The 26,577-nt window shown below is 47.8% G+C and overlaps 1 protein-coding gene across 1 annotated transcript in view; it reads left to right on the top strand.

The window, feature by feature from the left end:
• The first annotated feature begins 252 nt into the window (after positions 1 to 252).
• ANAPC13 (anaphase promoting complex subunit 13) overlaps positions 253 to 26,577 on the top strand; it is a 206,397-nt gene continuing 180,072 nt past the window's right edge. The window contains exon 1 of the mRNA XM_071752034.1: positions 253 to 263. The gene's annotated coding sequence lies outside the window, so the exon portion shown is untranslated. The remainder of the gene's footprint in view (positions 264 to 26,577) is intronic.

The raw sequence follows: 26,577 nt of genomic DNA, 5'->3' as shown, positions 1-26,577 counted from the left end.
TTAAAGCGTGTTCTTGATAACATTGTCCAGATGCTTCTTAAAGACTGGGAGCCTTGGTGTATCAAACTCCTCTCTAGAAAGCCTGTTCCAGCATTTCACCCCCACACACTGAAGCACTCAAACATCACTTTTAAAAGATGGGTCCCAAAACTGCACACAGTACTCAAGGGTGAGGCTGCACCAACCAAGAATTGGGCTGACATAAGGAAGAACAACATTTTTTGTGATGAAGATATGGTACTTCAGAAGAAAAGATGAGCCAGGTGGCAATTTTTTCCCAGTAAAAGCTGGAAAACCTTCCTAAGCTGACATCAAGCAGTGAGTATTCCCAGAAAGGTGCCTTAGAGCACCATCGATAGATCTGCTTTTAAAGAAAAATGTGAAATACAGTATGGAAGCTTATCCCTGGGGAAGCTCTGCAAGTGGTCTCAGGAAGATATGGCCATGGACACTGCTGGGAAAAGCAAAGCTCAGATTCTGCAAGGTGTCCTTGGAGTCCTATTATCTGTGATTAACAAGGCATGATGCAAACACTTAATTAAATCTGATTAGATCAATAGTACTCCATGAATCATTTCTATAGGTTTCCTATAATATTTATACACACTGCAGTTATCAGCAAGACTCTCCTGTAAAATTGTCTTCCTCAAAATTTATTTGAAAATGTACCTTTTATACTCTATTAAAAAAGCAAACTGGCTTCTTTTATTATTATTATTCTCTCAGAGCTGAACTTAGCAGGCAAAAGCCCAGAGAACAGGATGTGTTCAAAACAAACATTTTGCGTGTTTTATCCTCTCCTGGAATGGCAATACCACCTCCATCTCTTTTTCCTCCCATTCTCCCAACAACAACTGTGACAAAAACCACTTCTGCTACCTGTTGGTGGGACATTAGCAGAGACAGCAAGGCCAGCAGGTTTGCAGGCTGGTTCAGTGATAACAAAAAAAATGTCCCTGTGGCAAAGATTCGTGTCAGGTTTCAGGAACTCCCTCTGCACTAAATCAAGGCAGAGAATTTACAGCAAATTAATGAAACTAATTCTCTGACTGGAAATATCATCTGTGAATTATCATGTCTTTACTCATTAAATAAATTATCTGTGTCTTCCAAGACATTAAGAATGCATCATAAATTACAGCCTTTCATAAATAATTTGGGTTTGGTTTTTTGAGGGGGGGGAAGAGGTTGTTTTTGGTTTTTTGTTTTGTTTTTTGCTTGGGTTTAAACAGAAAGAGAGCATAAAGCAAGAAGAAGAAAAGAATTCAAGAGATCAGGGAAGCAAAGAGGCAAAAAGGAAAGCACAAAGAGAAGGGAAGAGAGTAAAATGAAAAATGAAGTGAGCAGAGAGAGGGAAAAAAAAAATGTAAAAATGGAGACATCCAATATGTCCAGCTCTGAAGGGAAGGAAATGAGGAATGAATAAAAGCAAGGGGATGAAAGGATGGACAGGAAAAGTAACTCTGTGTAATCTTGCAGGGCCCTGCTAATTGCAGCTTGGTGAATGCAGCAGGAAATGAACCCAAATCCTCTCGTGACTTTTATAAATGATTTAATTCCAGTCGGGCTTGTTTCACATCAGTGAGTACAAACAGTCTGTCCAACAGCTATCTGAAAAGGGATGCCAACAAGGGAAGCCCACTTTGTCATGGAGCAGTGACAGTGTTTGCTGAAAAGGGCCCCAGAATTTGTAAATGACAACAGAAGGGTAATGGCAAGAAGCAGGGGTCAGGGAGACCCAGCTCCCTCCCAGCTCACCTGTCAAGCAGGCACAAACCAGCACCACTTGGGTGGATTTCTGATGGGAAATCTGGGATGTGCCAAAGCACTGGGGTTTTCTGAGCAGATCCCTGCTCTGCCTCCAATCTGGTCCAGCTCCAGCACACGCTGTGGAGACCGACAAAGTGCACATTGCAGAGAAATGCAGCTGATCTGCACAGGTGTTCCACCACCCAACAGGATTTCCAACCAGAGACCATCGCCAATACCAGTTTTAAGTCATCATTAAGTGCTAACTCCTTGCTCAGGAGGGACAAGTAAAACCTTTCAGCCTTATTAGAGAACCTGTTGCTCCAGGCAGGGGTAGCAAAAGCAGCAGCTAAACTCATATCCACAGAGTGCCCAGCACAGCTCCCTGGTCAATCAGACCATGCTCAGCTCCTGGGGGATGGGTACCCACCCTGCCAACACGACAGACCCAATCAGCATCACCAGCTGCATCCCTAGCTTCTTGCCACAGTGAAAAATAAACCATATTCTGGGAGGAAGAGAGTTTTGTGCCTGTTTGCCTGTACATAGAATGGTTTGGGTTGGAAGAGACCTTAAAGTTCATCCAGCTCCAATCCTCCTGCCACAGGCAGGGACACCTCCCACCAGCCCAGGTTGCTCCAAGCCCCATCCAACCTGACCTGAGACACTGCCAGGGATGGGGCAGCCACAGCTTCTCTGGGCGACCTGGGCCAGGGTCTCACCACCCTCACAGGAAAATTTCTTCCTAATGTCCAACCTGAATCTCCCCTCTTCCAGATTGAAACCCTTTCCCCTTGTCCTCTCACTCCACACCCATGTCAAAAGCCCCCCCCCAGCTGTTTTGTAGCCCCTTCAGATATTGAAATGTTGCTATGGGGTCACTTTGGAGCCTCCTCTAGGCTGAACAACCCCAATCCCTCAGCCTGGCTTCACAGGGAGGTGCTCAGCCCTCTGAGCATTTTCGTGGCTCTGCTCTGGACACACTCAATGGGTCTTTGTGGAGAACCTTCCCACAGAACAAGACACTTGTCCAGAACAGTATGAGCTCTGATTTCAGGGGATTTCTGACCAGAAATGCTGAGCTGGACAAAGTTTGGCAGACAGGATGGTGATGAAGAGCAAGCCTCTTGGCCTTTCCCATGGCACACAGCACAGCCACATGACCCTGTATCAGCAGATGTGAGCTCACTTGGAGATGGTCAAAAGTCACACAAATTAGAGCAGCTCCAAGCCAAGTATTTCACTTACTCTCAGTGGAACCCATTACCTCAGCACCACACAACTTCAGCCTCAATGACTTTTTTTCTGGCCAGTTCAGGCACACATCTGCCTTCAAAACATTATGTGGCCATTCCCTTGCTACATCCTTCAAGCCAGCCATAGTTTACACCCTTACTTGGTAACCCTGAGTTTCTTGTCCTCCATCCAGGCTGGGTAAGAACCTGCAGCTGGGCTCAGGGATGGGGCAGGGTCATAGCCCCTGGCCCACCTGTAGCCTCCCAGCTCCCAGAAGGGTGTTCGTGCAGGAAGCTGGAGGGCAGCCAGTTCTAGGAGGCCCTGGAGAACAAACCCAACAGCAGCTGTTTCCTGGCTGGAAGTGGAAGGGCTCTGATCCCAGCCCATGTGAGCCACTATTCAGCACAAAAGGAATGCTTCCCCTGCTTGTCTTCCAAGTCAAAACCTGACCTAGGCTACACGCAGGCTCAGAAGTTCTGCTCTGCTACCACCAAAACCACTGCTTAGAAGTCAACAGCAATACAAAATCCGTAACAAATGCAAAGCCACAGCAAGGTAGGGCCTGGGAACTGTAACATCAGTCCAAGCAAACATCTCTGGAAGCCCCTGGTGAGATGACAGAGCACAACACCCTCACTGTGGGATTTGTGCTTCATGAGCACATCTGAAGGTTTTATATTTTGACAGAACATTCCCTAAACTTGAACCACTTCGACACAACTCTTCCTACCATTCAAATTTATTCAGTTTGGGGCTGGAATTGCTTTCCCCAGCTAACCTCATCCCAGCACAGCAGCCTGCCAAGGCTCAAACAGCAGCAGGAGGGGCTGGTGACAAGTTCACCACCACAAGTCCCTCTTCAGGGACCCTGAACATGAAATCAAACCATTTGGGTGTTCAAAAAGTTCCTGAGTAACACATCGAGTGAACAGGAGGCAGGAGCAGAGGGAAAGAACAACAGAAGCATCCTCTAGGAGGAAAAAGGAGAGAACTTGGTAACTTGGGGTGGGGCGGAGTTTAGTTGGGGGAGTGATTCCACCTAAATCCCACAGCCCCCCCCCACTCTTCCTCACACTGCTGAGGAGACCTCAGGGCCTTCTGCAGAGCTGAAGCTCACCTGCAGCATCCATCCCTTCCCTGGTCTCCAAGCCAGCAGAACAGTGGTCACACAGCACCACATAGGCTCTTCTCAAGAGAGAAAAAAAGAAAAAGAAAAAAGAAAAAGAAAAAAGAAGAAAAGGAAAAGAAAAAAAAAGAAAAGAAGGGAAAGAAAAGGAAAAAAAAAGAGAAGGAAGGAAAGAAAAAAAAGAAAAAGAGGAAAGGAAAAAAAAGAAAAAGAAAAAAAAGGAAAGAAAAAAGAGAGAAGGAAGAAAAGAAAAGAAAAAAAAAGAAAAAGAAGGAAAGGGAAAAAAGAAAAAGACGGAAAGGGAAAAAAAAAGAAAAGGAAAGAAAAAAAAGAAAAAAATAAAGAAAGAAAAGAAAAAGGAAAAAAAACAACCAACCAAAAAAACACCTTTCCTTCCTCTGTCCTGAACATCTGCCACAACCACTCCCCTCAGGCAGGCTTTTCACACCTCTTTGGAACAGCACGACTCCCTCCTGCTCCTGACTTGGCTGCTTCTGAAAGAAGTGACCCCAAACACCATGCAAGCTGTGACACAACCCAGGCAGTGCCCTTTCCATCCTGGATGCCAGCAGAGCACCTCAGCTTCAGCTGCTCTTCCCACAGGCATCCAGCCCAAACTCTCATGATCCCCTTGCCCTGACCAGCATCCTGCTGCCAGCCAGCCCTCCGGGGAGGGAACATCTCACTGACTCCAGTGGTTCAGGGCAGAGCTGACTGGTAATGGAAAAGCTTTTCCCAGAATGGTCTCCAGCTGAGATTAGAAAGAGTCGGAACAACCAGCCCAGATCCCACCCATTCCACGCAGCCAGCATCATCCATGGGAGTATTCACCTCCTTTTGCCTTGGAGAAAGTCCTCTGTTCTGCCGTCTCTACGCTGCCCAAGGAATTTGCAGCTGCATTTTTCCACCACCAGGCTCAGACAGTTTTGTAACCCGGCTCAAAAGGGGGGATTTTTCCATCCCTTCGTGAGGTAACAAGTGAGCCCAGCCAAGTGTGAAGCAGGTCACCCTCCTCCTTGGCAGCTTTTCGTGCTGCGTGTTGTGTGTCAAGGCTGTGACAAGAGCTGGTCTCGGGGGACATTTGGAAGCGCCAGCTGCCACAGCCTTTGTTTGCCCGCAGCCTCTGCACGGTCCCCAGGTCCCTTCCCTGGGGCTGGAGCCAGCACACATCTGCCCCACAGCAGGCACAGCATCCCTTCCACCCCCATCCACCGGGAGGGAGGGCCAGGGATTTATGTACTCGACGATTTTTATGTGCTCTCCAGAAGGCTGCTGCAAGAGGGAAAACTTTGTCACTTCACAAAAGCCTCCCATCTGTGAGCTTGTTTAGCCATGCTGGGAAGGCTGTTGGTTCTGTTTCGGGGAGGAGGGGAGGGGGAGGAAACTACACTGGGATCAGGGCTTAATTGCATTGTTTGCTGAATTAATTGCTCTGTTTGATCGGCCTTTCTCCCAGAATGCTTGGGAACAAGAAGCTTTTCCTGCAATGTGGGAATGGAGAAGGTGGAAGCTGTTTCTCCCTGGCAGATGAAGGCAGTCCAGGACACAGCCAGCCAGAGGGGTTGTTTTGGGGACAGCGCACGAGTTGCCCAATTCAAATATTACTGCAAAATAAGGTATTCAGTGAGGTCAGGCATCCTGGGGAAGGGCTACAGGCCAGAGGCTGAGAAGCATATGGATGCTTAGGATACTGGCTTGGTCCTTAGCCCATGACAGGACCTGCTGCCAAGGCTCCCCCTGTCACCAACCAGCAGCCTGGAATGCTTCATAACCTCCTCTCTCCAGCACCAAGAACAAACAGATTGGATTTTCCAGGTCACCTGGTGAATCACGGGATGCAGAACAGACAAGAGCTCAGCATTATTTTCATACTGGAACATTCTTCCCTGCGTTTTCATTCCCAGCTCACCCCCCCAACCACTCCCTCATTTTCTCTTCCTTTTTATGTTTTGCCAGCCAACACCCAGCTCAGCTGAACTCCTGCTCATTTCGCACTCCTTTTTTTTTCACCCCCCCCCCCTCCCCCTACATTCACAATTGCAGCACTCAACTTTTTAGGTTTCATTCCTGCCTCTCCCACTTCCCACACACACTTCCTTCTGCCCGATGGCCTTTGAGTGGAACACAATAACCAGTGGCCGTGCCTGACATGGCATTTCCCACACACATGCTTTTTCATTTCCCCTCTTCCTCTCTGAAAAAATGAAACCAGCATCAGGACCCCTAACACACTGGGGTCATCGCTCTCCCACCTACCTTCCCCATCCCTGGCAGGACATCTTTCCAGAAGCCACAACTGTCCATGGAGTCTTTTCTACCCACCACAAGAACCAGGCATAAACCTGGGATCAACCAGGATGACCATTCTCCGTCTAGGCTGGCAACATCCCAAGACAAACAGCAGCTTGATTTTCCCACTAATTAAGATATCTCCATAGAGTTCAGAGGGCACCTTAGGCCAGGAAGGGAAGATCCCTGGAGGACCAACCCTGGTCCTGCCCCTTGCCCTTCCTCCTCTGCAGACTCCAGGAATCTCCCTTCCACGGCAAAACCTGACCTGCTGGAGACAGCAAAGATGTTTCTATCAGCAGATCTCTTCTGTCTGACTCAGCCCCATTCCTTGCTGATAAGGAATGAATACTGTCTGTGTCTGTCTCTCTCTCCCTCTATTTCTCTTTTCTCCTTCATAAAGCTGTCAGACCAAAAATAACATATTAGTGGAAGAAAGGAATGTCAGGTGTAATATAATAACGTGATCAGGAGGCTGGGGGAGTGCACGTGCCTGGCTGACTGCCGGGCTGGAGCATTTCTGCACAGGTGACACACGGCTTGGAAATGCTTTTCACTCCTTCTTTACACCCTGGTCACCCACTGACTCCCAGCAGACATGGAAAAGGGATGGATCAAGAGGAGGGAGAGCTGACTTGGCATCAAGAGGAAAAGGACAGCAGATGAAAGGAGGTGATACTCCCTCTCTACACTGCACTTGTGTGACCCCACCTGGAGTACCCTGCTCAGTTCTGGAGTCCCCAGAAGAAGGACATGGATCCATTGGAAAGAGTCCAGAGGAGGGCCACAAAGATGATCCAGGGGCTGGGGCACCTCTGCTATGAGGAGAGGCTGAGGGAGCTGGGATTGTTCAGCCTGGAGAAAAGAAGAGTCTGGGGGGACCTTAGAGCTGCCTTCCAGTGCCTGAAGGGAACCTCCAGGAAGGCTGCAGAGGGACTTTTCATAAAGTGTCCAGCAACAGGACAAGGGGAAATGGATTTAAACTGGAGGAGAAGAGGTTTAGGCTGTGTCTTAGAAGAAGTTCTTTAGTATGAGGGTGGTGAGACTCTGGAAGAGATTATCCAGAGAAGCTGTGGCTGTTCCCTCCCTGGAAGTGTTCAAAACCAGGTTGGATGGGGCTTTGAGCAACCTTGTCTAGATGAGAGGTGTCCCTGGCCATGACCAGTAGATGATTTGTAAGGTTCCTTCCAGCCTAAGCCATTCTATGACTACTCAGCACCATTTTCCTTCCGAAAGCCCTCTGTTCCTAACACTGCAGGCAGATCACACATCCCAGGCCAGAGATAGAGGAATGAGCCAGGAATAGCCAGACCACACCAGGACAGAGCCTGTGCTACCCAGTGCCCTGTTTATGCCCCACACAAACTGAGAAAAGCCACACTGAATTAGGCAAGTACCTCCTATGGTCTCCATGAGGCTGTGTTTTAGGGATTTGCAAGGACAGAAAGAGCATCATGTACCTCCTTAACTGACTATCTTCCGTGAGCTGGTCTAATACCTTTTTGAACTCAAAGCCTGACACTCATCCCCAGTTCTTTTTCAACCACAATCCACAAAGCTGCTTCTTCAAGCCAAGGAATGGCACCATCCTGGTCCCCTTGTCCATCAGGCAAAGTACTTGTTTGGACATATGTAGAAAGATGGAACAGATTACTGCCCTGCAAGAAAAACCTACCTCCAGCAGCTTTGCAAAACATTTCCTTCCACCATTTCATTCCCTAGTTCAAAAGAACATCTCTGGGTGGTCAACCCTTTGCACTAGAGCTGATTGCAAAAGATGTCAGGGACAAAGCACAACCAACTTTTTCAGGAGGACTTGGCATAGCATGGCCACGAGACCCATCCACTGAGACAGGGTACAGCTGTGCCTAATGGGATTTGAAAATTCAGTCACAAGCATCGACTGGAACCAGGGTATGGGACAAAACACAAAGTCAAGGTCACACTCTTGAGCTCAGCTCTAGATTTTAAGGCCTGGAGAGCCTGGTGTTGCTGTCTGGCCTATTTAATCCTCGCCTGGAAAAACACCCTCCAAGAAAACCAATGATTTCTGGTGGAGAACAGCTTTTACACAGACATCCACCACCATCCTAAATGAGGGAGAATTGGCTGCATCTACAGGTAACCTGTCCCAGCATCTCAATGCTTCTGCAAAGGAAAAGGAGAAGAGGAAATACATCAAGATATGTCTTGCTTCCATGAAGGTCTCTTATCTTCTAATTGAATGGGTGGGTCCCATTCTGGCACCACCAGGGGAGAAGCACTCAGGCATCAGGTTCCTCTCCCTGTCTTCCACACTTCAGGAAACAGCAAGTCCTATTTCAGCACTTTTCTCAAGAACCACCCCAGGGCACAACACCATCCCAGTTTCACAGAAGTACAGATTTTCCAGCCACAAGCTCTTGCCTTGAAGGATGACATTAATTGCAAGGGCTGAGCTCCAGCTCTGTGACCTGCTCTGAGCACAGGCTCCTGGGCAGCTGCTGCAGACCTGCTGGCTCTCTGCCCGCTGCAGAGATGTTCCTCTTTCTTATTAAATATTCCCCCTCTTTCTGCCTGTTCCTTTCCATTTCCTCCACCCCACCACCACAAATCCAAGATCAGGGGAGCTGACAGGCAGGAGCAGGCCCATGGCCATCTTTGTTCAGTGTCCAATTTGGGGATGTGCCAGGCTGAAGTACGATTCCTACCGACAGCACGTATGCAAATCAGGTCTCCTTCTGCAGTCTCTAACAACCCAAAAACTGATTTAACTCTTCAAAACACAAAAAGCTAAATCAAACACTCCTGATCCCAAAATTCTGGCTACTTTTGATATTCAAATGCTGACCCGGCCCCCTTACAAAACTTGCCAACTTTTTTATTTCATTTTCTTCGTTTCACCCCGCTGCTCAGAAAGATGCAAAGCTCAGTAGTTAATGAATTCAGCAATTGGTCCCTTCAGCTCTCTGGTTTCTACCTCGACTCCTTTTCAACCTGGTCAGCAGGTGGAGGCATCTAAGGGTAAGCAGGAAAAGTAACGAGGCAATGAAGTTAATGTGATGATTCTTCAATTAGCTGTACAAGGATGGGCACCATCCCAGCAAAAAATGTTTCCCTTGCTAATGAGAACTAACGATCCCATACCTGGGGGATTCTACACTCCCATCAAAGAAGGCCAATCAAAACCTCTGCAAATTTCTGATTAAAACAGACAAAGGAGAGGGGAGGAAGGCACCGGAGTCAGGATGCTGAAAAGATAATACAATTCATTTCAACTTTTCCTCCCCAGAAAACACCAAGTCTAACAGGCATGACTAAGCAGCTCTGAAGGAAGACATGAACAAATTTGTAAAACAAAGGGGAGTTTAAAGTTCACCCTATTTCCCCCTTCTGCAACATCATCTGCAATCATATAATGATTTAAAGGCCACCTTTCCCCCAGTGGGAAGCAGGTGAGAAGGGTGAGATTCAATCTTGCATATCAAATATGATGGGAGAAAGAAAGGCCAGGAGGCACAAGCTGAACACAGCCACATCCCTTTGACACTGTTAAATGCATGTTGCTTTTCCCAGTTCTTTGGGGGACAGGGAGAGAAAAAAAAAAATTAAAAATAATGGCAAGGTGGCATTTTCATACATGAAAACACTGCACCCTTTACCACTGGGAAAAAAGCCAGAACAAATCTTGATTTAAACCAACACCAACCTCATGAGACCCTGATCCTCCCTGAGAACCCTTTGGAAACCAAACAACACTCCTGCCCTTTTCCAGAAGCTGTCACTGTGTGTGCTTGCAGCTCCCTGGGAAGCATCAGGAGAAGGGAGAGGGAAGAACCCCTGCTGCTGGCTCACACCTGCCCCTCTTTGCCAGCAGGATTAACCTCATCCCTCTGTTACAGCATTCCTGGCTCGCAGCCAGGCTGTCCAGCCCCAAAGATGACTTCATGGCAACCATGAAGTGGGACTGTGCCACAAGAAGAGAGACAGGAATAGAGCTGTTTGCAGGATGCTTGGAGAATTGTCACCAGCCAGATACAGCAACACAAGCACCAGTGAAAAAGGGTCAAGAGCCAGGTGGGCTGCTTAAGAACAGTGCAGAGCCAGGTGCCAGGAGAGCTGGATGCTGCTTTCTCTTCTGACCCTGATCTTCTGCAAGTCCACAGGCAAGTCCCCTCCTTCCCCTCTTGTGGTGGGTTTCTCTTATTAGCTGCATGGCTAGAGGCAGGGGATCTCTTGCCATGCCCCAGCACAGGGTTGTGCAGATGTCAGGGTCCCCAGGGCCACCATCCTGCCAGATCTTCCTCCCAGGGAGGCTCTGAGAAGTCATCCCTGCCCTACCAAGAGAGCAGTGCCAACAGTCAGCCATGAGAGAGTGCAGCTCATGCTCCCTGGCTCCACACACCTGTATCCCCCAGCTCAATAAAATGTCATAAACCCCAAGAAATTCCACGACAGACACAAATAGATCAATAGCATTAGAACCACTCTGAAACGCTGCCTTGGGCTTTTCGTACTACACCTTCCACCAAAACGTCCAGTAGTGAGTAATTAATGATCAAACCAAGTAATTACTTTCTTGATTTTTCTCAAAACTAAAATTAACCAAAAGAACTCTGAGCTTTACTGATGATACATAGCAAATTAATTCACTAACTGCTGATACTACAACTCTGGGCTGCCTGTTCAAAACCACCAGTGCTGTAGAGTCTGTCTGCCTGCCTGCCTGTCAGGAAGCAGCTTAACTCTATTACTCTACGCATCAGCTTTCACAGATTTTGCTCTGGGGCTCTTATAGCAGAGGCAGATTTTCCCAGAGGAGATACCAGGACCTCAGCACTCCTGTGCCTGCAGCTCACAAAAAAGGGATGAGGACAAATCCTTACCGTGTGCTTTTAGTACTGTAATGAAGGCTGGGACAGGAGAATGGGGGCTTCCCTGAAGCTATACAAAGCTGGGAGTGGGTCCACAGAGAGCACTCAGCGCCTTGGTACTCTTTCACTGTGTTTGTTTCCAGTGAGCAGGGCAGGAGGCTTCCCATGCAATGGGCAACTCCAGCTAGAGCCGAGGACTTTGAACCCTTGAGGAGGGGTAAAAGAGAAAGCAAAGAGGATGATCAAATAGCAGTGGATAGGGAGGAGCCCAAGGGAGACAGAGAAAGGATTAGAGGTCCTGTCTGTGAAGAGAAGAACCTCTGCAGCACACCATTCTCCTGGAGCAAGAGGGTCAATGTATCTCCAGTTCTTTGGCACCTCTTTTATTTCATACAATTATTTCTGCTAAGACATCTCAGAAGACAGCCTGTGGTGCCATGTCAAAACTACCTACAGCTCCCTGTCTGTGCCTACTGACCCATTCCAGAAAAATCAGGACACAGGCTGCTAGCAGCCACAGCACATCCAGTACACAGCTGAAAGTAACCTTCACAAGATTCTTCTAACAATTCTACTTTCAGTTTCTCACATATTTACAGCCACCAGCACTGTGTAAGGAGCAGCACATGGAGCTCTTCCACAGACAGAAAAGGGAGGCACTTTGGAACTCAGCACTGGATCCAGCCTGCCTGGAATCCTCACACCATGCTGGGTATTCAGCCTGTCCCGGCCACTGCAAGGCATCACGAGCACCAGATTGGAGGACAAGCTAACTAAATGACCCAGGGGTCCATCACTTGCAGTATGAGATGCTAATAAAATGAGCATCACCATCACATACGTACCCACACAAGAAAGACTACAAGTCAATAAAGAAATTGCTGAAGTAATCCTTCCATCCTCCAGCACTAACGAATTGCTGTTTCCCTGCTCCCAAGAGCACGGCTATAGCTCGGGAGCTTAACATTCAATCTGACATGGACCTCCAGCATGCACTTTTAATCCCTCTAAGCACAGTGACAGCTAACAACAAGCCCCTTGAGCAGAGGAAGTGCTGCACTTCTTTCCCATCTTTCCATTACCATATTTTTAATTGGCTGGGAATAGCCTTTGCTTTTGTCAAAACAAATTCTGCTAAATCACCACTTCAGACTTGAATGGAGGAGCCAGGAACTGTGAGAGAGAAGCCAAGAAAATCCCACTGCAAAGATTCCTGCCTGGGGAGGTGGAGGCAAGCAGGGAGGAGTGGGAGCAGTGTCTGTTCATCCCCCTTCGAGAGCTCCCCAGCACCATGACTGATTCTGAGGCTTGAATGCAGGGCAGGTGATGAAGAGTTGCCAAAGCAGATGGATCTGCTGAATGGATTGGAGGGAACATGAGAGGAGAACAAAAATTATTAGCTGAAGAAGGGTATTAAAAGAAAATATGGTGGCAAGAGCATCTAGAAGTTCAAAGGCCAAAGTATGACAAGTAAATAGTGAGTGCTACAGAGAAATCTGTTTTAAGAACATTAGAAGTAGAGAGCCTTAAAGGAAAGCCCTACCAGAGGGAACACAGTGAGAGGAAGAGGAGGAGGCAAAGGGAAATACTGTACACACTATACTCACAAATGCAAACCCCTGACATTAGTTAGATGCTTTTCCTTTGTTTCATCTGTTTTGCCCTTAAAAAATAAAATGGGTTTTGACAAAGCTTAAAGTTTAGAAAAGTTCTTCCAGTTCTCTGTTGCTTGCTTTTTGAAAGAAAATGCTTTCCTTTCTGACCATGAGAGAAAGGCTAATAATCCTTTCTTCCCAAATAAAACATTTTCCAAAAGGATGTGATGGAAAACAAAGCCGAAGCTGCTGGAGAGAGGTGGGTGGCAACACCTCCTTGCCATGGGCTGAATCTCTCCAGCTGTGTGCTCAGCATGTCCAGCAGAAAGTGCAAATCCAGCCCTGACCAATCTCTTTTCATCCACCTTCACAGCTGAGGTCAATAAGGAAAAATCTAAGTTCTACAGGCAGGGAGAGAAGTTGTTCAAACGGTCTACAAGCTGTGATTACACAGCAAACCCCACTGCTGTCAGTGAGACAAGTGGCATATGGAAACCTCTCCCATGCCTAAGCATCCCACCGAGTGCTTGCTCTTGGTAAGGGAGCAAGGAGGAGACACACTCAACCTACACAAGCTCAGCCTTTTTCAGAAAGAGCCAAGACAGGGAGGTCAGAGCTCACCATGTTCATCCCAGGACTGACACAGAGTATTAGGCAATGCCTTGGTTTGATTTCAGTCCTCAACGAATCAACCAAGAAAAACCATTTTCCTCCACAAAAGGCCCAGACAGCCCCCAGGGACAGGGGGGGAGGTTAAAGCCCCTAATTTGTTGCCTGCTCTGGTACGGGCTGTTCAGTCAGGTCACAGCCACAGCTGTGAGGGGGCTGGTGAAAGAAAGAAAATCCTGACTTCATTGACACAGTTAAAAGGGGAGGAAACACACACAGAAAGACTAACAGCACAAGGGGAAGGATTAGCATCAAGCACAAGTTTCCAGAAGCTTCAGTGTATCAGCTTTAAGTCCAGAGAGGGTTGGCTTTGGTGTGTCAGAGAAGCCTTTTTTTTTTTTTTTTTTCTTTTGCTTTGTTTTGTACAAAATGAGCGCTAAATAAATCAGCCATGTACAGGATGTGCAGGAATCAAGCAACAGACCCTGTTCCACAAAGGAGCTGAATGGCTCCATCTCCTCAGGGATATGGCAAACAAGCTGCTCCGCCAGCCCGCTCGATCAAGTTAATTTCTCTGCCCTTTTATTACAACAGGCAACCCCCTTCCCTCATCTGTGGTGCCATACAACAAGGGCTGAACACAATCATCTGGGTTTGCAGAATTCTCAACACCCCAGTCCTGGAACCAAGCAACATTACACATCAACTCAGGAAAGATCCAGAGCCACAGCAAAGCTGAGCCCCCAACTCCATGGGTCCCACACTCTAAAAGCACCAAAATATTCACCAAATCAGTATAAAACATGAAAGTAATTCTCCTAATACTTCCAGTATAGACTGGTTAGTGTTGCGTCTAATATAGCTGGGCCAGGGACTGAGGTGCTCTGAGACACCTGGCCCAGAATTAAAGTGGAGGTATCAAAGGAGATGTTGCTGGCAAAGGCAAGCTCCATCCCCCTGCCTCTTCTCTTGGCTTTGACCCCAAGACATCTGTAGACCCAAGGGCAGTGTGTACACCAGAGACACAACCCCTGCCCCTGCAGATCAGTTCCTGGCCTCCTTTCACACTCTACAAAGTCCTTCTAGCATTTTTTTGCATGAGGGCAAATTGTGCAGCCAGAAATTTGAACAGTTCCTACAAAGCTGGGCAGGTGAGACCCTGTGTCATCCTTGCACGGGGAAAGAAGCCACCCACCCACAGCACTGCTAGCCTGACCGAGTGGCATTTGTGAGGATAAGTCACACCTTGCCCTGTGCCTGCTTGGGAACCGGTGAGTCTTTCCAAGCACCAGACCTGTGTCTCTGGATGCACAGAATGGCCACAGGTAGAGGAGTTTGGGAGTTTTCTTCCCCTCTTCAGGAAAGCCTGGAAAGCTAAGACAGCAAAATACACAGGGCAAAACACATAACCAAGTCCCTTTCTGGAAACTACTGCAGAGACCCAGAGAAGTAACAAAATATGGAGAACTTCCCAGCACAACACAGGTGATGCTTGCCATCAGCTGACATATTGCTGAGAAAAGTTTCTTATCCAAAGCCCCAGAAAAGGGAACAGGTAAGCCAGTATGTTAACAAACAGTAAAAAGTCCAGATGTGCTCTTTGCAGAGTTCCCTGGAAGAAGGACATGACCTCATCAAGCAGCTGCTTACAAAGCAGACATTTGCCCTGCAGCAAATAAAAAAAAAAACAACTTAATCAGTCATCAGACCTGCAGACTTACCTTGGGAGGGTCTGCCTGTCCGGGAAAGGAAAGCATTTGAAGCTGGCAGGTGTCCCACAGCCACCTGCTCTGCAGCAGGGCAGCTCAAACCCGTGGATGGGCTTTGGGTTCTCCAGACCTGCCTGAGGAGGACTTCTCCTTAAAGAGTCCTCTCTTCTTACTTCCCAGGGCAAGCCAAGGCCACAGAGCTGATGGAGCTGAGGGCACCTCTGGAGGTGGAGCAACACAGCAGGAAATGGAAGTTTAGGCCCAGCTGGCAACATGACCCAATCTAAGGCACAGCTGCTAATGGTTGAGACTACAAGGTCTTGGAAGGGCAACCCCATGAGGCCAGCAGAGGAAAGGCAGCCAAGCCCTCTGCACTAGAGCAGGGGAAGCAAATCCTCCCCATTCTCTGATCCTGCAGCCCAGGTGAGCATGGCTCACCCTGCTCTGGCCATCACCACCACCAAAGAGCTGGTCCCACATAGAGGAAAGTCATTCCTGACTACCTCCATCCCCATCCTTTGCCACAGCCAACCCTTAAGTGACCAGAAGGCAGAAGGCACACAGACATCTTGTTGGATTCAAGCTCTTAGCCTTCCCACTTCAAGGGGATCCTTTTGGGCACCTCATCACTACCTGACCAAGGTGCTCTGGCACAGATGCCCAGCTTGTCACTTTTCAGAGGTGCTCAGTGATGGGCACAGCCAAACTGCTGAGGTCCCTGCAGAGTAAGTGTGACCAATGCTGCACACCAGATCTCTCACCCTACCTGCTCTGCTGCGCTCCACTACAGTCCAGCTTTGTTCTCTCTTGCCGCAACATGCTCTTCCATCACTTTTCCATCTTCATCTCCTTCTTCAAGCTTAACCTACAGCTTCAGTTTTCTGCCCTCTGCAGCTCAGAGGTCTGGCACCTCCAAATCACAGTCACCTGTTTTCCTCTCAGCTTCCCAAGCCATTTGGGAACTAACCCTGTACTCTGTCAATTGAAATCTTGCATCATTTGTTTCCCTGAGTTTGCTCTTCCAGAAATCAAATTCTTTCTTGTCTTCTTTCTCTCAACAGCAATTCCAGCCTGCTTTTTGAGTGTGTGTCCCTCCTGCTCTGCAGTCACAACAGCCTCAAATCCCATCAGCTAACCCCGTGGAGCCCCATTCTGCTCTCCAAGTCAGGCATCCTGTGGAGCGAGGGCAGCTATAAAATTGATTTCTGCAGTTCCCCCCCTGCAAAACAAAGTAAGTCACGTTTACCTATCTTGCTTTAAGCACCTGGCCAAAGGCTTCCTATATATAACTGATGGAGATGGACAACACCTGCCCACAACACAGCCCCTCAGGCTTAAATCACCACAGCTGGGAGACCCTGGAGTAACTACATCCTCGTTCCAGGTGTTGGAAGGAAGCCAGGAGATGGAGTCTGTACCAGCCCCCGGGAAGCAGTGCCCCCTGTGTCTGTGCTCAAGTCCCAAAGGACCCGACCTGTCATTTCTCTGGAAAATCAATGCTTCCTTTCTAGCTGTCGCAGTTCCAGCTTCCAGCTCAGGGTTCAAGCCACATCCCAATGACCAAGGTGGCAGCTGCCACCACTGTGTTGCAGGAATCCAGCAAAGGAAATGAATCCAGAGAAGTGCTAGGGTGGATGCAGGGCTAGAATTCATACCACTGTAGACTGAGACAGGCTTTCCTCCTTCTCCCAATTGCTGGATGCTCCATCTTCCCCTATCTGACATGTCCAACATGCAGACTGCAGGCTTCAGCAGCTGGAGATCTGTTTCCTATAAATTTTCTGTACAGTGCCTACAACACTTTTAGTGTCTCTAAAATAACGATTGGAAGGTGGATAGAGGAGAACAAAGAGATCAGTTTATGTGATGAATTTAGCCTCTTCTCCTGTTCCTGTAATATCAGGTGGACAAATCCAATTTCCTCAAATGCATTTGTTGTTTATCTGACAAATACTTCCCCAAACTATTGCCTCTACATTCACTTAGCAAATATTTAAAATATGAACCGCAGAGTTTAGTGAATCCCCTGGCATTGCATGAGTCCCTAGTGGAGTGGAAAAGTTAGATTTCCCCCCAGTTTTAGTTATTTCTGCATTCCAGATTAAATTTTTGCCAGTTCTCATTCTTGTGCTGATAGCACCTTATGATTTGGAGGTGCTTATTAGGAAAGGAGCTGGTCAGTCCTCTTCTGATGAAATCAAATTTTGCTGGAAAGCAATAACCTATTGAAGCAGATACATTTCATCACAAACACCCCACAGTCAAATGATGCACAGCAGCTGAAGCAAGGATGTCTGTGCTAACCCAGCTCTCTGAAATACCTTCTGGCTTCTTTTTCTTTTGTTTATTTTTTGTTTGTTTTTCTTTCCCCTAGGCGAGGGCTATCTGTTTCTATCAGTCACCTCTCAGCCCCACTTCTTCAGCCAATACCTGGAAAGTTTTGGCCTGGTTAACATTCTTCGAGCTGGGAAAGTCCTATGACATGCATGGGTTTAACGGGGGGGCTGGGAGAGGCACAGGGCACCCAGAATAATGGTGTTCCAGCCATGCTTTACCCCATCAACAGAGGGCAAGGGAGGGGCTTAGAGGGGCCTAACAGCAGTTTTCCAGCATGGAGGTTACCAGGATGGAGCCACCAAGAAGGTGGAGATGGGAGACAACAGGCATAAACTGAAACAACTGGATATAAACGACTGGATGTAAGAACAGTCCCCATGGGCACAGTCAAACAGTGGTACAGGCTGCCTGGAGAGGCTGTGCAACCTCCATCTGTGTGGGATTTCAAACCCTGGTCTGGTCTCAAAACTAACCTTGATTTGAGCAAGATGGCAGACAAAATTCTTCCTGAGTCCCTTGATTCATCCCTGATCCTAGGAAACTCTTTATCAGTGCAGATGAAGCTGACAAAAATGATGATTACACAGAGTGGCAGCAGAGTTGGAGGGATATAACATCATACATTGGCAAAAGTTTGTTTCTAGAATTGCCTGTTCATAGCAAAATTTGGGAAAAGAATAATAATACCCATTTTGGGTCCAAACTGGACCAAAGCCAACATCTGAACAATTGCAGAGGGACCAACATCTGCATTTCAGCAAACTCAGCTACAAAGACGCATCATTTCAGACCAAGCAAAAATCAATTTCTAGGCCCCACGATTACAAAGAAAAACTCAAGAGCCTTAAGAGTTCAACCAGAACCAGAAGGCAAATAAAAAGAAATCACAATTCATTATTCATCAAAATCTTCCCCAGTCTGTTTTAAGACCATGTCAGGATATTTTAGCACTGCAGGTATCAATAGTGGTAAAAAAACCAACAAAATCAAAACAAAAAAACCCCCAAAAAAAACCCTCCAAAAAAAAAAACAAAAAAAACCAAAAACAAACCAAGCCATAAATGTGACTTTAAAATTTGCTTTTCATGACTTTTTTATGTTTGGTTTTTAGGGGTTTTTTTTGCCAGTAAAAATCTCAACGCTTGAACGTTCTTGGAAAGGTACCAGCGAAAGGTTGGGAATATCGCCCAAGCAAATTCACTTAAGAATTTAAACAAATGCATCAGGACACAATTTTGCTTTTGTCACCCAGTTTCGGAGGAAAGCTGAGCACTTAGGAAGAGGGCAGAAAAAGAACAAACGCTTCATTAAACCCCTTTTCAGGCAGAAGAACAACAGGCAACTTATTTCTGGCAACAGCCTTGCCTGCTCTTTAGTCAACCAAGAGCCTCTGTATGCCACATTGAGTTGGACAGCAGCTCTTCATATCACTTTTATTTATTTTGCAACTTGGAGTGATGCAGGACAACCCATCCTCCTGAGCTGCCCATCAAGGCAGCAGAGAGAACAAACTCCATAAACTCCCACCTGCAGCCAAGATCAGCAAACAACATACAAGCACACCAGGCAGGCAGACAAAAAGAATAAAACAGGTTCTCTGAGATGCAGTGAATTCCTTCCCTGATTATCAGAATGTTTTTCATTAAAAAAAAAAAAAAAAAAAAAAAGGAGAAGAAAAGGAAAACAAAAAACAACCAAACCCAAACCAGAAGCACCAGGTGGTGGCTCTGCCAGGAGATTTTTTTTTTTCCCTTAGCTTGTGTTGTTTTTTTAACCTTAAGCCCAACTGTGTCAAACATTCACAGAGCTGGGTTAAGAAGAGAGGTGATGGTTGGGGTTTTAACCCATAGTTCCACAGTCAGGACTCACTTTTGCATGCAGGTCCAAATCCCTTCCTTTCCTTGAAGGGATGTAAACCACTAGAAATCATGCCTCAGTTTTCTAGGCTGGGCTGTCCCAAAGCCTTTCTACAGAAAGAGGGGTTTGTCAGCCAAGCATGGACCAGCACCATGCCTCCAGCAAGCACCTAGATCTTCATCTGAGGGTTTCTCACCTCCAGGTCAGGTGTTAATTTGAAAACACCTCTCACCAGGCCATCTCTGGGTCTCACTGAGTTAGAAGAAATGGGACATGTAGCTCTGAGAAGGTATTTTGCCAGTTCTCTGTCACTGGGGCAGTCAGTTTTTGTTAGGTGCCTGGGAGAAGCCGTGCTTGTTCAGACAGTTGCTCCTGGATGTCCTCTAATCCCTGGCTCCATCTCTGACTCAGCCTGCTCCACAGAATACTCCTTAATGGACTGGCTCGCTCTAGCTACATGCTTTATATCTCTTTAGCTCCATGAGCAGATGGAGTCGAGGGACAGCAGGATTTATATTTCTTGCTTGAGTTGCAGCTTGGCTAGGTGGAAATAAAAAACGAGAAAGAATGAGGAAATGGCATCGTAACAGCGTTTACCTCACGGGCTTTGGAGCATCTATATTCTACCTGGGTTGTGTTTGCAGTTGTCAGTATTAATCCCATGCCTTCCTCCCCAGCTGAAGAGGAGGAGGCCCAGAGGGATGGTTCTCCTCCCTAGACCAGCTGATGGATGGAAGGGAGCTTCCAGAAGCACACTGAAATACTCAGCTGGCCAAGCCTGTATGTCAGTGCCGATTTATGCCGGCAGATAATCTGGCCCAGACCATTTCCTTCAGGGCATGCAAAAGAAAATCAGGAAATGCTTCTGACCTCTGAGGGCTTTCTAGGGAGAGAAAAAGAGGCAGAGGTATGGAAGAAAGCAGGGAGATTGACATGGGCTGGGGAAAGAGCAGCACGATATGATCCTAAACTCCATACCTTGCTGTGCGTCTCACACAATCAGAGGGGGAAAGAAAAAGCAGAAAAGGGAGGGAACTATAGCAAATGTGAAAGCTTCCCAATTAATTAATTACCCCTTTTGCTTTGTGGGGACAAAAAAAAAAAAAAAAAAAAAAAAAAAAGGAGTCTAGAAAGATCCACGTCTGCTCTGCTTGGAAGGCAAGCCTGGCGCTCACTCCAAGCATCCCCCCCTCGCCCCGCCGGCGCAGGGATAATGAATCCATTACGGGATGGAACATGCCGTGCTGCCGTAAAACAAAATGAGAGAGATCTATTTCTCCTTCGCTTTTCCCCTCCTCCCCAAAGAGACATCTGAAACGTATCATGTAATAAATGTTTCTTGGATGGAAGGAGAGGTATTGTTCTCTTGCCGTGGAAACAATCCCGCTGGTGGGGCCAGCCAGGAGGGAGCGGGGCCGGATGCTTCACTCGGCAGCTCTTACGATATCCTGTAAGGCAGGGCAGCCTCCGGAGGACAAATTTCATGATATTCCCTCTGGAAAGCAGCACTCAGAAGAGGGCAGGGTGAACCAGCCCTAACCAGAGGAGGAGAGCTCAGCCTGCTACCCCATGACAGCTCGAGGCAAAGGCACCCATGGCGCTGCAGGACATGGAGCAGGACACCTCTGCGACAGGGGAGGTGGCCCGGAGTCCATCATTCCATATCCCAAAGCCTCTTCAGCCCTTCATCCAGACCAGGGCAAATATAGCATGGCCTTCTCCATCACACCCCGCCAACCCTTGGCCCAGGTTGGGGACAGCTCAGTTGCACAGATCAGGGCACAGATCAGCCTGTCTACAGGCACCTTGCTCTCAGTCCAGCACCCTCCTCTGAGCCCCTCATCTGAACCACCTAGGAATGATCTGCAGTGGACTCAGTGTCCATCTGTAATAGACTTGATCACCCTCCAGCAAGCAGGATTTTTTTTCTCTTCCTGGCCAGCCACTATCACTAACTGGGGTGAGACATTTCACATCTTTTTCACACCCCTCCTGCTGCCTGCTCCCTTGCCACTCACTCCGGAGGGCAGGACCTCTCTTTTGTTGTGCTCCAAATTGCAGAAAGCACAAAGCCTGCTCCATCAGAGGGTGGATTTTCACAGCCCCTCTAATTCAGAAAACCCATATGCCCTGCCCTCCACCCCCCTTCTCCCTCCTCCTCCCCCCCTCCTCCCTTGCTGGTATTTCTGTGGAGCACAACAAGCTGTTACATTAAAGGTTTCTCAAGGATGATGGGGCAGGTTGTCTGTTACCTGCCTGAGACCCTTTGCTCCGGAGTGGTTTGGTACCCTCCAAGAGCATGGAAAATGCATGAGATCAGATTTCCCCCACACTGCTCTCACCCCTGATCCCAGCAGCCCATTTACATCAGTTGATCAGAAACATTTCTTCTCTCTGATGACATCCAAATATTCTTGGCATGAAGGAGCTGCTGACATTTATTCCTGAATTGCCACATTGCAGGAGTTTTGGCTAAGACTAGCATTACATAGGAAGAGGGAAGGGACCTTGTTACTTGGTGAAGATATGTCTTCTACAGTGTATCAGTCTAGATTAGACTTGGGTCACTTCCTCTGTTCATTTCCCCAGCTGATTTTTTTTGGTTGGTTGGTTGTTTTTTTTTAAAGCACTTTCAAAGAAACACTTGAGCTCAGTACAATGTACTTGATTCCAACCAGAACTGGTTGAAAAATGCTGAACTAATTGAAAGAAGTCCTTCCTCAAAACATTTCCAGGGTTTTTGGTTAGGACTTGGAACTGTGAAAATCTCCTCTGGGCTTCACCGTGCAACTGCAAAAACTTTTTCCACAGTGTCAGCAGCATTTTGAAAGCCAGTGAGTTGATCTTGTGGCTGCAAAATGACTTCTCTGTTGATCAAAGACAGAGGGATGTCACAACGCTTCTTTGTGTTTTCACCAAGACATCCCTCACACTGACCTCCAGGTCGTGGAGAGCAGTTCCCCCTGCCTCTCTCAGCACATCCTAAAGCTCTATAGGAAAATGAGCATCCTGAATCTTACCTGATGCGTGGGGAAACTGAGGCATGCGGTGGCATCAGCTCCCACAGCAGCAGAGTCCTAGCACCTTCCAAGTCCCCATGTGGAGTGCCACACACTAAACCACAGCAGGATGTCCTACCACCTGATCTGCACAAACCTCTCCATCCACCTTCAAATGCATGCCAGCCCCTGCTCGAGGCGGGGCAGAACCCAGCATCTCCTCCATCCCACTGTCTCCTCTTGAGGATCTCGCTGGCTGATTCCTCCTTACCAGCATCTTTGTCCCAGGAAGCATCTTTGTCCCAGCTTTTGTCTCAAACAAAAAGCAGAGCACCCACTCACCTGTGGTGCCCAGGCTCTCTGGCAGAGGGGGGAGGTTTCCACATTGCTCGTTTTCCTCTCTGTCGAATTAAGCAATCTAATTAAAACTAAAAAACTAAACAATCTTTTTTCATCCCCGTGCATTTCTCCTCCAAGCAGCTCCCCCCTTTTCTTTCTTTCTTTCTCTTCCATTTCAGCTACCTCCAGCAGAAGGCCCTTCGAGGCAGTAGAGACTTCAAAGACACAGGGTCCAATGTGCGGCGAGTGATAAAAACCTACACAGCATGTGTTGGGCAAATTAATATCCCCTCCAGAGCCATCAGCTCCTCAGTCCCAGCAGCACTATAATGAGATGTTGTACTGAAGGGGAGGGGGAAACTCGACAGAGAAGGGGAGCTGTATTTAATGTATGCAAATTGACTGGCATGCAAATTACCACCCAGTTAAAAATAACGTGGTGTGTGAGGAATTCGTGTTTTTTTTTAAAAAAAACATTTGTTTATTCATTAGGGTAATACCTGTTATCGGGCTCCTCGTTTCCTCCCACATCAAGAGCACACTTTTAGGGAAGTTGGTGCTTTGGCAAGTACTGGCGAGTTCCCGCTGATCTTGGCCACCCCACAGCAGCACTGGTTCCTTCCCCTTTCCTTTCTTTCCTTCCTGCTCACAGGCAGCAGGGATTAAAGTCACCTATCCTCATAGGAGAGATGCTCAGAGAAAAGGTGATTCTCCCCCTCTACTCTGCACTTGAGAGACCCACCTGGAGTATTGTACCCAGTTCTGGTGTCTCCAACATAAGAAGGACATGGATCCATTGGAATGAGTCCAGAGGAGGGCCACAAAGATGATCCAGGGGCTGGAGCACCTCTGCTGTGAGGAGAGGCTGAGGGAGCTGGGATTGTTCAGCCTGGAGAAGAGAAGACTCCGGCGTGACCTTGGAGCTGCCTTCCAGTGCCTGAAGGGAACCTACAGGAAGGCTGCAGAGGGACTTTTCTAAGACATTGCCAGTGACAGGACAAGGGGAAATGGATTTAAACTGGAGGAGAAGAGGTTTAGACTGGATCTTAGGAAGAAGATCTTTAGTATGAGGGTGGTGAGACTCTGGAAGAGATTATCCAGAGAAGCTGTGGCTGCCCCCTCCCTGGAAGTGTTCAGGGCCAGGCTGGATGAGTCCTTGAGCAACCTTGTCTGGATGAGAGGTGTCCCTGGCCATGGCAGGGGGCTTGGAGCAGATGAGCTCTTAGGTCCCTTCCAACCTAAGCTCTTCAATCATTCTATGTAAAGCCATGAACTTCAAGGACAAAAGTGTCCCAGCCACATGGACCAAATTCCACGAGCTGAAGCCTTCCCCAGAGCTGGGTCACAGCACCTGTCCAGGCTGGGCTCAGCTCAGGGTTGCCAAACTGGACCAGAGACACAATGCCAGGATTGGCTTCTGAGAAAGCAGGGTGTAAGATCCTCCTCCCAGCCAGAGCTCTGCAAGACAGCCTTTCCTCCTGAAAGAATGGCACAATTCGTTAATTTAAGAGTCCTGCCAGTGACATAAGTTAGTGGCAGAGGCTGGTGCATCAGACTGATTCTGGCTGACTGATCTCATGGCAAATCTGCTGCTGATCACATCTGGTGTTGCAAAGGACACTAGGCTCATCAGACTTCAGTGCAGTAAGGATATTTGCTTGCTCTTTCAAGATGATGGCTGGGATTAAATCCTGGTTCCTGTGGAGGCATTCAGGCACTAAAAGCATTCATTTTGTCCAGCATTTTGATACTTTCTGTTTAGCAGGTTTAGGAAAGATCCCTAGAGGGAAGTATTTGTCTCCTGTACACCTCTACAGCACAATCAGAGAATTGTCTTTGTTGGAGAAGACCTTTAAATTATTGAGTCCAACCATTAACCCAACTGTACCAAGCTCAGTGCTAAGCTGTATCCCACAGCACCACATCTACATGGCTTTTAAACACCTCCAGAGATGGTGATGTAGCCACCTCCCTGGGCAGCCTGGACCAGTGTTTGATAACCTTTCCAGGGAAGAAGTTTCTTCTCATAACCAACCTAATCCTCCCCTGGCACAACTTGAGACCATTTCCTCTTGTTCTATCATTACTAGGGAGAAGAGACTGCCCCTCCACCTTGCTACAAAGTCCTTTCAGGCAGCTGTAGGGCTTCATCCAGCCTCAGGGAAGTACATTATCACCTTGCAGCCTTTAGGCACACATTTTGGGATATTTCCAGTGCAGTGAAACAGAGAGGGAGCCCTTACCCACAGCTCATGCTGCAGGAGAGGACCAGCATCTGTAGAGAAACTCCAACCATCCCCAAACAGAAATCAGCACAGACAAAGCTGAGCTTTAGCTGTAACAAATGGGCCAGGGCAGAGTTGTTGCAGCTGGACCCTTTCCAGGCCCCAGAGGAGCATGTTCTAAGCTTGATTTATTATTTTTTTATTATTTTATTTGTAATTTATTATTATTCAGCCAAAGATTGACAAAGTTAGGGTACCAGTGCAACCCTCCAGCACCTGCCAATAAGCAGGAGATTTATTGCTATACTGGTGTAACTCTGCCCCCCTTGGGAACCTTGTTCTTCTGTCCTGTGCATGGTAAGAGCTGTAAAAATCACAGAGACTAAAAGGAGTCTGACTATAGCAAGTAGCTTTGCTCACTTGATTCCAGTTAGGAGCACACAAATGAATGTTCACACTGCCAAAAAAATGGGTTTGTCCTTTGAGGGGCAGCCAGGAAAGGGGGAGCAGCAGGGTTTTTTGGGCTCCCCTCCCCAAGCTCTGGGAGCAGGCAGCTCCTCCTCTGTCTGCTTTCCTAGGCAGGGAAAGCGATGGGAATCCATCCTCCTAGCTGTGAGGGTAGGTTGAAAGTGATTGGGTTGAACTGCATTAACCTCTGCGTGGACATGGTAACTCCAGATTCAAGTGGCTATTGCTCAGCAGGATGTGAGCCACTTCAGCCTGACCTGAGCCAGAGTAAATAAGGCAAAGTAAATAAAGGTTGGTGACTGTGAACAAGGGCCTCCCCAGAGCAGAGGGATCCACACAGAGCTTACCTCTGGAGTCAACACAGATTAACAGCAGCCCACTGGCAGGCACCATCTCTCATCCCTCTGCCTGGAGCTCCAGCTTGGAAGATATATGAAAACAGAGGAGCCCACTGTGTCCTGTGTGGGAGCAAGAGAGCCAGAGGCAGGTGACCCTTAACTGAGGCAGGAGAAAAGATCCCAAGTCAGGTTGGCCCCAGGAGCTCTTCCCTAGGCCAACAAGTATGGAGCAGGGAGACAGTAGATGTTCATACAGACACTTCCCTCAGCCAGGAACACAGCAGAGCAGCACCCAGAGCAGCTCTCTCCAGCTGCCAGGCTGGGGCAAAATTAACTCCAGCTGAAGATGGATGAAGTGCAGGACTGGTCACACAGATGCACATAACACTGTAATCACAACCACCTTGGATGGAAAAGACCTTCAAGATCATCCAGTCCAATCATTAACCAAGCATGGACAAGACCTTAACTCAACCATACACCCAAGTACTGTGTCTGCACAACTCTTCAATCCCTCCAGGGATGGTGACTCCACCACTGCCCTGGGCAGCCTCTCCCGATGCCCAATAACCCTTTGAGGGAAGAAATTCTTCCCAACATCCAATCTAAACCTCCCCTAGAGCAACTTGAAGCCATTAGCTCTTGTCCTGTCACTTGTAACCATATTGAACAGACTGATCCCCACCTCTTTACAACCTTCTGTAAGGTGCCCAGCTCAGGGGTTTGTTGGAGAGCAGCACCCAGGCTCCTTCACTGGGAAGGCTGGGAGAGATCTTCAGCTTTTGGGCAGATGTGACAGTGCCACAACAACAACAAACTCAGCTGGGGTGGGGGTGATGGTAAATCAG

This window comes from Heliangelus exortis, chromosome 9 (genome assembly GCF_036169615.1).
Source record: "Heliangelus exortis chromosome 9, bHelExo1.hap1, whole genome shotgun sequence".
NCBI lineage: Eukaryota > Metazoa > Chordata > Aves > Apodiformes > Trochilidae > Heliangelus > Heliangelus exortis.
This window is presented reverse-complemented; position numbering and strand designations above follow the sequence as displayed.